The following is a 14,650-nucleotide window of genomic DNA, read 5'->3' on the forward strand; positions in this document are numbered from 1 at the left end:
TCCAATCAATCATTGTTCTTCCTAAGGAAAATTATTTTATAATAGCTTGATGAAACAGTGATCTTCCTTAACTTCAAATTAGTTTTTCTTTGTTTAAACAAGACAGAATTAATGAACATTAGGAATAATAATATTCTGAGCCATAGAATATAAGACATTTGACAAATGACAGGGTACCGTTCAGTCCATGAAGCTATTTTGTTTAGCTAAGATTTTTGTTTTACTCTATCGGCTGCCAATGAACAGAAATGTTCCATAGAATGTTTTCCTGAAAATTTGAGAAAATCTTTTGTAAATCTTTTGTAATGATGAAGGTACAAGAGGAGAGCCGAGTGATTGTGGTGGTGCTTTCTGTTAAGTGCCAGCCTGGGGTTTGAAAGGGGCAGCCGGTTGGCTACCTGGCTGTCTTGCTCAGGCCAGTTTAAAACATGACTTACACCAGTGAGCCCAGTCTTTATGCAGTGCAAGGACGCTGGACTTGTTAACTTTTACTAGCGGGAACTATTTTAATGTAAATTTACTTCTAGTTTCTTTTTGGTTTTTCCATTTATGAGGGCTTTCTTACAATGAGTTAAAGGTTGCACTTAAGTAGGAAAATTTGTTTCCAAGAAGATGAAAGTCTTTACTTTCAAGAATGTGCCCAGAAGTTTATTTCAATCGACACCTGTGTATTCCTAAATGGGTATGCATACTGTGAGCCATTTCTTTAAGTTAATCTACTCCTTATATACTGTAATAGCTCTGTATTTACTACTGTTATAATTATTGGTTTTATCTGAAAAATTAAGTTTGCATTTTGTTGGTTACATTTGAGGCACAATTAATATTTATTTGAAGTAAATGTAATGAATTTAGTCTTCATCTTCATAGTTTGTAAAAGGAGATTCCCCAAAATATAAATATCACAAGGTTTCTTTTTCCAAAAAATTATAAATATATAAAAGCTTTGTGTGATCTAAGGAATATGCTGAACTTATATGCTTATGCTATAACTATATAATCTTAATAAAGTGTTGCCTTGTTTAATTGAATGGTGGCTGCATTTTATTCTTCCATTAAATGTACAGATTAAAAGAAAATTGTGTTCTCTATAAGGAGCATAAGAAAACATGCATTAAAACCTGGGACATACAGGATATTCTGATTTAGGTGCTAAAGGCATAAAAGGTCATTTTTTTCATGGGTACGCAGTACAGTGAAATTCTTACTTTCATGTGTCAATCAGCATGCAAGCATCAGAACACATTTGTTATTACCAGTGCCTGTTCAGCTCATAGTGCCAAAGTGGATGGATAGGAACAGTGCTCGTTAATGGATATAATATTAAAGTTTCTTACTACTACTACTACAAAAACATTTGTTTTCTATAGCATATTTTCATACAAATGGTGTAACTCAAAGTGCTTTACAAACAAAACAAATACATAAAAACTCCAATCAATTAAAAGGTAAAAATATATTGTAAGCATTAATTAGATGTGTAGGGAGAATATGGCATGAACCCTGGAGAAAATAATTCTTCAGGGCTACTCAATTATAAATTCAGTTTGGCCAGATTTGCAAACTAAGAAATGTAGCTGGGCCAGACATTTTCAGCAGGTAATGACAAATTTTAAACCAACACAAATGGATGCATTAAAAATGCATTTTCATTGTTTATCTTTTAAATTTGGTCATATCTGACACAGGCACATCAAAACGTGCATACAAAACAATAAAAAGGCTACAGCTGAACAGAATCTGAGGTAGTAGTAATACTTTTTTCCACTTATGAAATTAAAAAAAAAAAACATTTTGGACATATCTGACTTAGGCACATCTCAAAGTGCATAAAAACAAAATAATGCACAGTATTAGCAAGAACATTTGTTTCCCTTTTGAAAAAAAATAAACATTTGCTCACGTATGACCCAGGCACATCACAAAGTGCATTCAACAGAATAAAAAGAACTACCAGTGCCATCAAATCTATCAGTGCACAAACCCATCACGATAACGGTGACTAACACACATGAATACATATGAGGGGCCAAACAGGCCAAAAATCATATATTTTTGTACGTAAAGTATTGGGCGTCTTCTGCATAGTGACGGAACACCACGTGTGATTAGCCTTGGTCGTCATCCCGCATGATGTTGATATTGTGACGTGTCTCGCTACTGCACGGGCTGTGGGGTGAAGTCTTGGAGGAAAGCTCTTTGTGAGGGCCCAGGGCACCTGGACAGGAGCAGGGGGAGAGGGGAACGAATGGAAAAAGAGCAGGAAGAGGCAAAAAAGCGGAAGGCTACCTTCTTTTTAGTTTGGATTTGTCTCCGAGAACTAGACAAGGAGCGGCACAGCACCGTTTATAGCGCGGCACACTAAATAAAAAGCCACTCGGCATTTTAAAGATTCCCCTGGAGAAGCAGCTTCACACTGTCATAGACTACTGTACTACCCCCTCTTCTAGACCTACAACAACGCGCTGCATTGTGGGTGGAATGTTGCTATGCTATGGAGTGTTGCACTCATGGTCTGTAACTACTGTAGGAATTTATGTAGACCTTTCTGAAGGCTCGCGAAATATGTTTTTCTTGGTTTTTCAGTGCGGTTCTGGCGGCACGACGGGTTGAGCTACTTGGAGGTTCTTCAGGGCCACCATGTGCACCGCTGGTCGCAATTTCAATAGGTCGGAATTTAGGGGTTCCAAGGCCAAATGACCACAGGGTATCGGAAAAAAAGAGCAAAGATACAAAAACGATTAGTACCTGGTGATTTGAAATATGAAGAATGATGCTCATTAACATCGGTATTCAATTATGACAGCTATACATGCTTCTGGGATCAAGGACAAAATTTAAAATACGTAATTATGTAGAATTTATTTAAATCAGTAACAGTAAATGTATTGTAATGACCCGATGGCAAGGAAGACTGCTGATGAGACACAATTAATTGTTGAATGTTTTCTTTATTGCATGCCATGCTAAATTCTAAATCGCTGTTTCGAACTGCTGCTGTATGACCGCCGCTAGTATTCAAAAGCCTTCAGCCGTCAGGCGCTGTCTGAGAGTGCAGTACTTGTCGCGTAATCATCGCAGACGCTCTTTGAGAGAACTCTTTGTGGGTCGACGTCACGTCAACTTCATAGACAAACCAGTTAAAATATAGTCGGATTATACTGGGTAAGTCTCTCCAGAAGAAGGAAAACTACAAATGTATTTAAAAAAACACAATAAGAAATTCACATGTATGATTAACTCTCAATGATGACAAAAATTCACCTTTCCTATTATGAAACAGTGTTACATTTTTAAAAAATCAAAAGCGAACTCCTCTAGCATTTCCTTAACAATTTTTTTTTCATGTAAAAATGCTGGTTACCGTGGAAAAAGATTAATCTTGGGCGGGACAGGAATTTACTATGTGGGGCAACGCTTTCTCTCCCGTCATCGTTTAACTATTTGACAATAATACTCAAATTTACTACTGTATATCAAAAAGAACCATAGTGCTTCTTTTTCTTGTTAAGTGAACAGCAGTCTTTTCGTGTCTAACCTTTTAAAATACATTTTTATTCACAATTATATCCGTACAAAATTACAAATACAGTAATGTAAACTAACAACTAATTATTTAAAAAAAATTGAACTTAGACTGGGGATACATAGACATTATGTATACAATAAAAATATACTATTAGTAATTTATTTGTTTGAATATTTAACAATTATCTGAGGTAAGGAATATGTTTTAGGTCTATCTAACTTACTGCAAGACAAAAAGGAAACCTTAAAACTACAGGCGATAATTTCTGACAATTTCCAAGAGCTTGTATAAAACTGTTTTCAAAGCACGTCCGTAAACTAAATAACAGTCTTTTAACATTTTAAAGAAATGCTTTCTAGAGCATCGGGTTCAACTCCTTTCATTTTTACTTGAGAGCAATTCACCTTTTTGCAGTGCTTATACCACTGTGGTTTCAGTCCAGTCTTTTTTTAAATGGATTTTTTATCCAATGCAAGAAGACTTTGGACACCGTCATTCTGCGCGAGAAATGTTGAGGTGTGTCGTCGTTTTCATTCTGACAAGATCTATTTGCGACAGCATTTACAGTTATGCCAACGCTCGTATTTTTCCCTTCATCTCTGGGTATATTGGGAAAAGGATGTTAAGGAAAGAGCTGGCAGGTAAGAGGAAAAAATGAAGGCCTAAGAGGAGGTTTATGAATGTGGAGAGAGGACATGCAGGTGATGGGTGTAACAGAACAAGATGCAGAGGACAGGAAGATAATGGAAAAAGATATTCCGCTGTGGCAACCCCTAACGGGAGCAGCCGAAAGAAGAAGAATCTCTGATCAGCGAGTCACTGATGGGGCGACACCTGCTGACTGCCTTGAGAACTGCAAGAGAATCGGTAGCGTTTACTGTACTTTATGATGCTGTGTCTGCCGACTTATTTTTTTTCTAAGTAAACGACCAGAATGCAATAAAATACACTGTCCAATCCTTATTATACCCCATTCGCGTAAGTTTCATTATCAAGTGCATATATTGCTCACAAAAAGCAAGACTAGTTTAATGTTGCATTGTCTCGAGACACAAATTTAAACACATGCATATACTAGTTATTTAGTGCATGCACAAAAAGCAAAGTAAATTAAGTATTATTTAAAGGGCCTCATTGTTCATTATAAGCCTATGTAGCATCATTGTTTGATTCCTTCACACTAGTTTATGACCCTTTTCCTTTTATTTAGATTCAATAAATGTTTAATGTAAAATGTGCACAAGCATTATAGTTTCTTTTAAATTTTATTGGCCAACTTAACTTGTATACTTGTGTAACAAGGTATACATTCTAAAATTATCTATCTATCTATCTATCTATCTATCTATCTATCTATCTATCTATCTATCTATCTATCTATCTATCTATCTATCTATCTATCTATCTATCTATCTATCTATCTATCTATCTGTCTGTCTGTCTGTCTGTCTGTCTGTCTATCAGGTAATTGCAGCGAATATACTGACATGTTATCTGTTCAGACTCAACCCAAAGAAATTAAGTCAAGTCATAATGACTTTCTATTCCCAGGCTGGTGGTCTGGTAGAATTCCCAATTGGCGATGAGCATGTGTAAAGCAGATCTAGATCTTGGCAGTGGAAAATGGCTCCTGGTGCAAAGAATGTTGCTGTACTTTAAATTTGTGTGATATGCAGCACACTTGGATAAAAAAGCAGAGCCAGTGTCTCAACTGATCAGCAGTTGGTAATGAGTAGGCTTGTATATTCCAGACATTCGCTGATCAAACAGTGAAGTCCCATATGGGCAGTAGGGCATCAAGGCTTCATTGTTTTGGAATGAGTTTAACTCTTCTCACCAGAAGTGATTCTCATGCACCTCAGCAGAGACTGGTGATCTGCTGTCTGAACAGTTCAAGTTCTCAGCGGCGAAGAATGGTGTAAGGAGCTGAGCTGAGGACAAAAATATTGTTGGAAACTGTCATGATGGCACCACTAGGACTGTTGGACATCAGCAGTGGGAGAAGCAATCAAGTTAAAGGATAAGACTTTCCATGCAGTTAGCAGAAAGGTTTCCTAATTTGCCTGAGAGGGGTCAGCAGACCAAAAACATGGCAGCTGTGGTGCTTTAGTTTATTGAGACAATTAAGATTGGTTTTGTGGCAGCCTCAGAGAGTTTCTGCAAAACCATTCAACAACTCACAAAGACGAAGTATAACATTGGAAACTGAAAATTTTTGCTTTGGTTGGGGATATAGAATGGAGTTCGTTCCTGTGGCCAAAGCTACTGAAGGAACTAGAAAGCCTCATTTTGGTGAGGTTGCAGGGTAGACTGAGGCCAGAAAAGCTGAAACAGTCCCTTCTCCGTTATTTTGTGGAAGACAGTAGCAGTTCTTTTGAAGTGGTGGTCCTCATTTTAATAAAAGTAGTGTGTTCCAATTATATGAGAGATCAAACCTCTCAGTCTCCCTGAAAAAACATACTCTAGTCTACCAGAACAGAGTCTCTGGTCAATAGAGACACTCCGGATCCAGAATGTGCAGTTTGGATTCCATTACTGAAAGTTTGTCCTTTGTTCCGACAAATTATAATTCCCCATATTTTCTTACACCTCATGCTACCTTTTTTTGCTTAATCCTTCTTGTGCTCAACACAAACACTTGTGTAGCTCTTCCTTCTTCAGCCTGTCAATTGCTTACTGTCTTACTTTGACTCTGTTATTTGTAGCTGACGCTATGTTCATAAAAGATCTTTATTATTCTGATTATGTTTTATCTGTCCTCACATCCATAATCCTAAACTTGACAGTTTCAGTACTGAATGTTCTGTTTCTAGGACTTGCATTTATTTCCAGGATTGGCTCCTACCGTTTATATGGTACTACTGGAATAGTCAGGCAATAGGCTGGTGTCCACACAATCCTAAATTGAATTTAAGTGCTTTCAAAAATGGATAGATGAAAGGCTGCCCATTTTGTTTCATTTCTTGCCAGTCCAGGCCTTTATTCATACATTGTTTAAATTAAAAGACACTAAAATGCTCAGGTAGGATGATATTAATAATAATGATAAAATACGCATTATATAGATCTCCTGAATCATGCAAGGGTGCGCACATTTCTTGGAGAACAAAATTAACTTAATGGGACAATACAAACTTTGCACAAACCCTTTATTTTTCAACTTTTAACATTTCAAACTCTCTTTGCGCTATTCTGCCATTCCTTTTTAAGCACAAATACCACATGTTATGAATTTAGTTTGTCTCACAATTCATGAGCAACAATGTTCTGTCTCCCACACAGTAAGTGTCGTAGTTTTGCTGGCAGAATTTTGAGAGACACACAATCAGACACACCATCCAGTTTAACATGGGGTTCAAGCAAAAAGCCACACATACTGGATTTCATAAGCTGCAGTGATAAGTGACATAGATGGACCACTGCAATGAACTTTGCCAGGTTGTATCTGCCTGTGATTTACTGTCTATGATGCTTTGGTAGCTGTGTCTATATTCACTTCTATAGGCGCCATCTCTGCGGGGACATTGAACCAACTACTGTGCTCCCAATCCTAAAGTTATGCTAGAGAAAAGCTGCACTGGTAAAATAAAACTACCAAAATCTATAAAAGTGACTTGATTTTGATTTTTTGTTCATATTTAATTTTTTGTTTATTCAAATTAATTTTCCAAGTGACCCAAATTTGCTCAAAAATTAAAATACACATAGGAGAAATTAACCCAGTTAAGGACTCCACAGAATGCACCTCTTTTCTGAAACATTGATTTGTTGTATTTGTAATATCTGTGTTATAATTGTAACTTATGTTAGTTATACTGTTGTTTCAGGATAACTGGATAGTTAAAAGAAAGAAACAGACTTCAGAAAAGTACACATGTATTCTAATGTATGTTTTAAGATAAGAGCAGCTGTGTTTATTTGATGTTTGGCTAACCTTCCTTCCCAGAGTCTTTAAGAGATTCTATTAAACTCTGTTCAGAATGGGAAAATTGTGATGGGGATGTGAAGCTGTAACTTCTGACATAGCTTACAAGCAACTTAGTGAATGAGAAGCTTCCACTTTTATATTTAATCTTTGATGTCAGAAGTGTGGATTTAGTTGCATGATCTCTGAATATTGGAGGCAGAGTAACTTTAGATTTTATGAGCCCTTACCACAGGAAGGAAGCCAGGAAGGGAAAGGATGAGTTTCTGAGCCTACAGGAGGGGAATAGGTTTGCATTCTCCTTCCATCTTCAGGATGAAAACTTGGGTAATGAGAGACAGGTTTATGATCCTCAGTGATAAGAGGACAATAAAAAGTCAGCAATGTGCTGACCTCGAAATACAGAGACAGATGACTAGAAGTCAGTCCAGAAGAAAAAATCTGATTACTCAAAAAACTGACCAGAAATGATGACCTGACCAGAAGCTCTGTGTTACTGCTAAGATTATGAGCCATTTAGAATTAATATACTTTACACATATTAAACGTGCTGCTGATCTTTGTCTTCTTTCAGAACAGCTGGACAATCCAGGTTGTATGATATGAAAAACCACATCTGTATTTTACTTTTGGTTTATGGCACCAACTATAATATTTATAGATCAGTGGTGGAAAGTAATGAAGTGCAATTACTTCATTACTGTACTTAAGTACATTTTTCAAAGTGGGAAAAATTTGTACTTAAAGTAATTAGATTTAGCTGTGAATACTTTTGACTTTTACTCTGCTATATTTTACAGCAAATATTTTGGCTTTCTCCTTCGGTACATTTCTACATGGTGATGCATTACATTTTACAGTTGCATGAACTGATCATCTGCGGTGGGTTGGCACCCTGCCCAGGATTGGTTCCTGCCTTGTGCCCTGTGTTGGCTGGGATTGGCTCCAGCAGACCCCCGTGACCCTGTGTTCGGATTCAGCGGGTTGGAAAATGGATGGATGGATGGATGAACTGATCATTGTTTCTGCAGGACTGTTTTCAGTGAGTCATGGGAATCAATTTGCGAGCAAGGATGAATTGATCCAGTAGAGCTCCACTTAAGTGCTGAAACACATGCGTGATGCTGTCAGGCTTTTATGTTTAGATCAGTGTTTCTTAAACTAGGGGTCACAGATATGTCTGTGATGGTTTGCCACATGATTGTGTGGTAAAATTAACCAAGTTTGTAAATTCTGTATTAAGTGATAAACCTTCCCCTATTTGTCGTACCATTTGTGGCAGTGCAGTATGTGAAACAATGCAGTTGATGCATCACAGACAGCTTCTGTTTCTGTGGCACTAAAATATAATAAGTATTCCCACCTTCCATCTCACAACCAGTGAAACAATCAAACTGAGAAGACTGACAGCAAAGATATCCATAAGAAATGGGACAGAGAGGAGGAAATTACAGGCTGACTAGCTTGTGGGCTAAAGCAACCAAAAGAAACATTGAAATGAATATAGTAAGTGCACCTCTGCAACATTATTAAATAAAATGGCACAACTTGTACTATTATTGTATTTAACAGAATATACATTTATTTGGCACACCTAATGCCATATTATACTGTTGAATCAGTGAATACATTCACCAAGTACCTAAGTATATTTTCAAGGAAGTACTTTCTTATTTTAACTGAAATAGAAAGGTCAGTGGGGTACTTCAGTTTTACTAGAGTACAATTTTGCTTGTTTATTTGTTTTTGTACTTAAGTAAATTATTTGAGTACTTCCTCCACCACTCTTATACACTCATAGACTCGTCCTCACAGGTGGCGCAGTGGTAGTGCTGCTGCTTTGCAGTAAGGAGACTGTGGAAGATTGTGGGGTCGCTTCCCGGTTCCTCCCTGTGTGGATAGCGCTTTGAGTACTGAGAAAAGCGCTATATAAATGTAATGAATTATTATTAGATTAAAACATATTAAGCCTGTGTGATGGATGGCTGGCGAGAGTTTCCGGCCCTCACCCTCGGGCCGCCAGGAGGAGCTCTCCCGACAGCATGGACGGGCCCTGAAGTCCAGCAGGGCCTCATGGACTTTGTAGTTTTTATGCACAGCCCTGCTGGATACCTTGGGGACCACCGGGAGTCGCTGTAGGGAGGCTCTTGGACTCTTTCGTGCCCTATAACCCGAAAGTGCGTCATAATCACATGACAGGAAGAAACGACGTGCTTCCGGGTTGAAGAAAAGGACTTTATACCCTGGCCGGAAGTAATAAGGACTTGTGGGTTATGGAACAGGAACACCTCCGGGTCAGGGGGTATAAAGGACCATGGGAAAGCCCAGACATTGAGCTGAGCTGGGAGGAAGGGTGGCTAAGTGTCTGGGAGCGGAGGATTGGTTATTGTAGAGTATTGATTAGTCATTATTGCCTTATTGATTATTATAGTATGAGTAGTGTGGAGTGGAGGGTGCTTGGTGCACTGTATTATAACAAAATAAATAATAGTTATACTTTTACCTGGAGTTTGGAGTGGTACCTGAGGGTTCAAGCGGTGGATCGGAACCTCTACTGCTACACCTGCTTTCCTGTTTGTATGTTTTGTTCTATTTATTCCATTGAGAGCCTGAAAAATTAGTTTTTTTCTCAGCTAGGTCAAACAACAGTATAAGAAATAAGCTACAGTGACAGTCATACCTGGGTGAAATCTGATGCTAGCAGACTATAGTCTTAGGTGCAAATGCATTGCAGCTGTGAACTGTGAATCTCTAAAGTTTTGTAAGTGAATGGATGGTGTGGTAAGCAGCCCAGACACAGACAGGCAGACACCGATGGTTCAAACCCAGACACACATTTATTATACATTTACTTATTTACAAAGTGCACCATGCACAACCCAGTGCCCCTGCACCAAATCACCCTCAGTCCAGGCCTTTCACAACGATGCCTCTCTCTCTGGTCGCCTCCACTCCTCTCCTCTGAGCTCTGTCCTCTTCCACCCGACTCCTGTCTATTGAATGGAGGGAGGCGGCCCCTTTTATGTTCACACGGACATGCTCCAGGTGCCTCCTGATGAACTTCCGCCGGCACTTCCTGGTGTGGCGGAAGTGCTGACGGCCAGGGCTCTTCAGGCATCTGGGTGCCCCCTGGCGGTGACCATGGGCCCCTATAGGATTGAGCTTCCATGCTCTGTTCCCGTGGTCCCGGTCCTTCCAGGTGTCCTGGCTGGGTACCATCCCCAGCTGCTCGCCACAATGGATACAGTAAATGGGATTAGTGATGGACATGAAACGTATAACTGTAGTCTACAGGAAAAAAAGTCTGATATAATGGGATTTAATGTTTTAAAAAAAGGTGTTCTGAAAAAACTTTCCACTCATCAATCACTATATTTCCTAAGAAAAATAAGAACTTATTACAATGTGCATCATACGGAACAATCTCACTTCTGAATAATGGTGTTAAGATACTCTCCAAAGTTCTCGCCAGAAGGATTGCGAAAGTGCTTCCTTCAGTAATATCACTAGACCAAGCTGGATTCATTATAGGTAGACACTTAGTTCCAATCTTTGACGCCTATTTAATGTAATATATTCACCCATAGAGTCTAACACTCCAGAGATCTTATTTTCTTTAGATGCAAAAAAAACTTTTGATATGGTTGAATAAGATTACCTATTCACCACATTGCATAAATTTGGGTTTGGCTTGAACATATGTGCATGGACCAAACTACTGTATACAAGTTCAGAAGCTTCACTTTGCATTAACATTATTTCAGACTGCTTCAAACTAGAACGCGGTACTAGACAAGGATGCCCCCTGTAACCACTGCTGTTTGCAACTGCCACTGAGTCTTTGATTGTTCACTTTCAAAATGCATCTGAGATAAAGGTGCCCCTGCACCAAATCACCCTCAGTCCAGGCCTTTCGCAATGGTGCCTCTCTCTCTGACCGCCTCCACTCCTCTCCTCTGAGCTCTGTCCTCTTCCACCCAACTCCTCAGAGAAGGACTTGAACAGAAAAAAATACTATATGCAGATAATATGGTACTGTATTATATATCAGACACACAAAATTCTATGCCTGCAGTCCTAACAGCTCTAATAGAGTTTCATAGTATACCTGGACTCAAAATGAATTTGAATAAAAGTGTGCTCTTTCCAGTGAATTCTCTAGCACACAGCATTAGATTGGGCAACTTCCCTTTTATCATTGCAGATCAGTTTAAATACCTAGGGGTAAACGTCACAAGTAAATATAAAGCTCTTTTTCAACAAAATGTTGCTGTCTGCATGGAAAAATATAAACAAGATGTGCATAGATGGTCTACCCTCCATCTCACTTTAGCAGGGAGAATTAACAGTCAAGATGAATATTCTTCCTAAGCTTCTGTTTCTGTTTCATAACATCCCCATACACATTAACAGATCATTTTTTTAAGAAATTAGATTCAATCATAACCTCATTTATTTGGAATTCAAAACATCCACATATCCAAAGGGTGACCCTACAAAGTCCTATGGCAGAAGGTGGCATGACTCTACCTAACTTTTGATTTTATTACTGGGCAACAAATATACAAGTTATAAAAACCTGTACATTGACACAAATAGGTGAGCACACACAAGCTTGGTCCGCAATAGAAATAAAATCCTGCAGTACTTCTTTATATTCCTTGATTTGTACCCCAGTAAATACAAATTATTGTCAATATCCTAACAACCCAATTGTCCTTTACTTACTCAGAATATGGAACCATTGTAAAAAGCACTTCAAGATAAAGAAGCTTTTATCAGTGGCACCTCTACATGGTAACCAGCTTTTTCCACCCTCTCAAACTTACACAGTTTTTAATGTTTGGACAACGTACAGGATTAAATAACTTAAGAGATTTCAGCATAGATAATGTCTTTGCATCCTACAAACAATTACACTCCAAATTTAGCTTCCCAGCAACACTATTTCCAAATTAGACACTTTGCTAAACAATATCTACCCAACTTTCCTCGTCTCCCACCTACTTCTATTGTGGAAGAAATATTGATCAGTCTTGAGAACTCAGACAGCATTTCTGTAATATATAAAAACATTTTTAGCCCCTTCCTTTCAAAGATCCTAGAGTACAGTGGGAAAAGGATCTCTTACTCAACATTTCAGAAAAGAAGTAGAAGGTAGCCATGCATAGAATTTACTCTGGCTCCATATCAACAAAGCACACAATTATTCAACTTAAAATCTTTTATTGAGCACATGTATCTCGTTTAAAACTGTCCAAAATGTTTCCAAGGCAAGATGCAACCTGCAAACCTTGTAATTGAGCTCCAGGTGTCACTGGGCTACATGCTTTGGGCATGTGCCGAATTAACATAATTCTGGACCACAATCTTTAAATGCCTTTCAGACAGCCTTGGTGTTACAATCACTCCTGATCCATTAACAGCTGCATTTGGTGGACTCCCAGATGGGCTTACAGTGGAGAAGGACAAACAAACTGTGATGGCCTTTACTTCACTATTAGCTTGTAGACTTATCTTGCTCGACTTGAAGAATCCTAGGCCACCAATATTAAGTCATTGGGTAACATTATAACTGGTGTTGTATATTATTTGAAATTGTAAAAATTCAAAATATCACTTGAAGGATCTGTTCAAAAGTTTTTAAAACCAAATTTTTTTAAAACCTACCAGGATCTAAACAATATTTTAGAATAAGCATTTATATTGGGGAAAAGGATTCTGTTCCCTCTTCTCTACTCTTAAAAATTTTACTCTGGCTGTTGGCTTTCCTCTCTTTCTGTCGGGCTGGGGTTGAATTTAGTTCTGTTAACCTTGTCTTGACTGTATGGAATGTTATTTGCTTTTAATAAAATCAATATAAAACACATCTGTATTTTGCTTTTGGTTTAGAACACTAACTATATTTATAGATTAAAACCTATTAAACCTACTTTCCTACTTGAATGTTTTGTTCTATTTTTTCCACCGAGAGCCGGGAATATTAGTTCTTTTCTCAGCTAGGTCAAACAAGGTTATAAGAAATAAGCTATGGTGACAGTCATACCTGGGTGAAGTCTTAAGGTAGTAGCCTTAACTGTGAACTGTATATCTCTAAAGATTGGTAACAGACATGTAACATATAACTGTAGTCTCCAAGAAAAAAGTCTGCAAATCTGATAAAATGGGATTCGATGTTTTAAGGAAAGGTGTCCTCAAATGTTTTCCCATGGTAAAACATATGCCAAACTTAAATAAGTAGTAAATGTGTGTCAATTACCCAGGTTTTCAAGCTGATTTCAGAAATATACTCAGAATGTTTCTATCGCTCATAGTTTTTGAGTTATTTTTTTGGCTGTATACATACATATGTATATGTACTTACATATACAAACCCTTATTGAGGTGTACCTATGTTTTAAAGTTAAAATCAGGATTTTAAAAGCTTTTATTGCGGTTTGTGAACATTTTATAACTTCTCATGTTAAGCTTATATTTATGACCAGTTGCTTTAAGGCAATCGATCAAAAAAGGCTCAGATTCAAATATTTGCAAAAGAAATTTCCTTTCATTATTGATGCCAGGATCTTAAAAGTAATTTCTGTTGGATATCAAATAAGAGAAATGATTCAAGATGAGAATTTTGATGACCAGTTAAATAAAGGTGAAAAAGTTGCATGGTAGGCTTTTAAGATTATTTGTAGAAATGTCTCAGGGACTCATAAGGCACACAATTTCCAAGAAGCAGTGGATGATCCTTTAAAGTCATACAAAACCATGGGATGTAACATGCCTTAAACATTAATTTCTTAGATTCTCATCTGGACTGTTTTCTTGAAAATCTTGAAGCGGTCAGCAACGAGCTTGGTGAGTGATTTCATCAGAACATTTCTGAAATGTAAAATCGATACCAAGGCAAATGTAGCCCCAGTACAGTGGAACCTCGGTTCACGAACGTCTCGGTACACGTATAAATCGGTTTTACGACCAAAAAGTTTGCCAAACTTTTGCCTCGGTTCACGACCACACACTCGGTATACGAACAAGCCAGTTTCCCTTTCGGTTTGTACATGTTCAGTCTCTCCCTGTGCATTTCCTGTGCAGCGAGCAAGAGAGTGCGACACACACACAAGAGAGATACACACACACACAGGCAGCACGAGACAGAGACGCACACACACAGGCAGCGCGAGAGACGCACACTCACAGGCAGCGCG

This window comes from Erpetoichthys calabaricus, chromosome 8, assembly GCF_900747795.2.
Source record: "Erpetoichthys calabaricus chromosome 8, fErpCal1.3, whole genome shotgun sequence".
Classification (NCBI taxonomy): domain Eukaryota; kingdom Metazoa; phylum Chordata; class Cladistia; order Polypteriformes; family Polypteridae; genus Erpetoichthys; species Erpetoichthys calabaricus.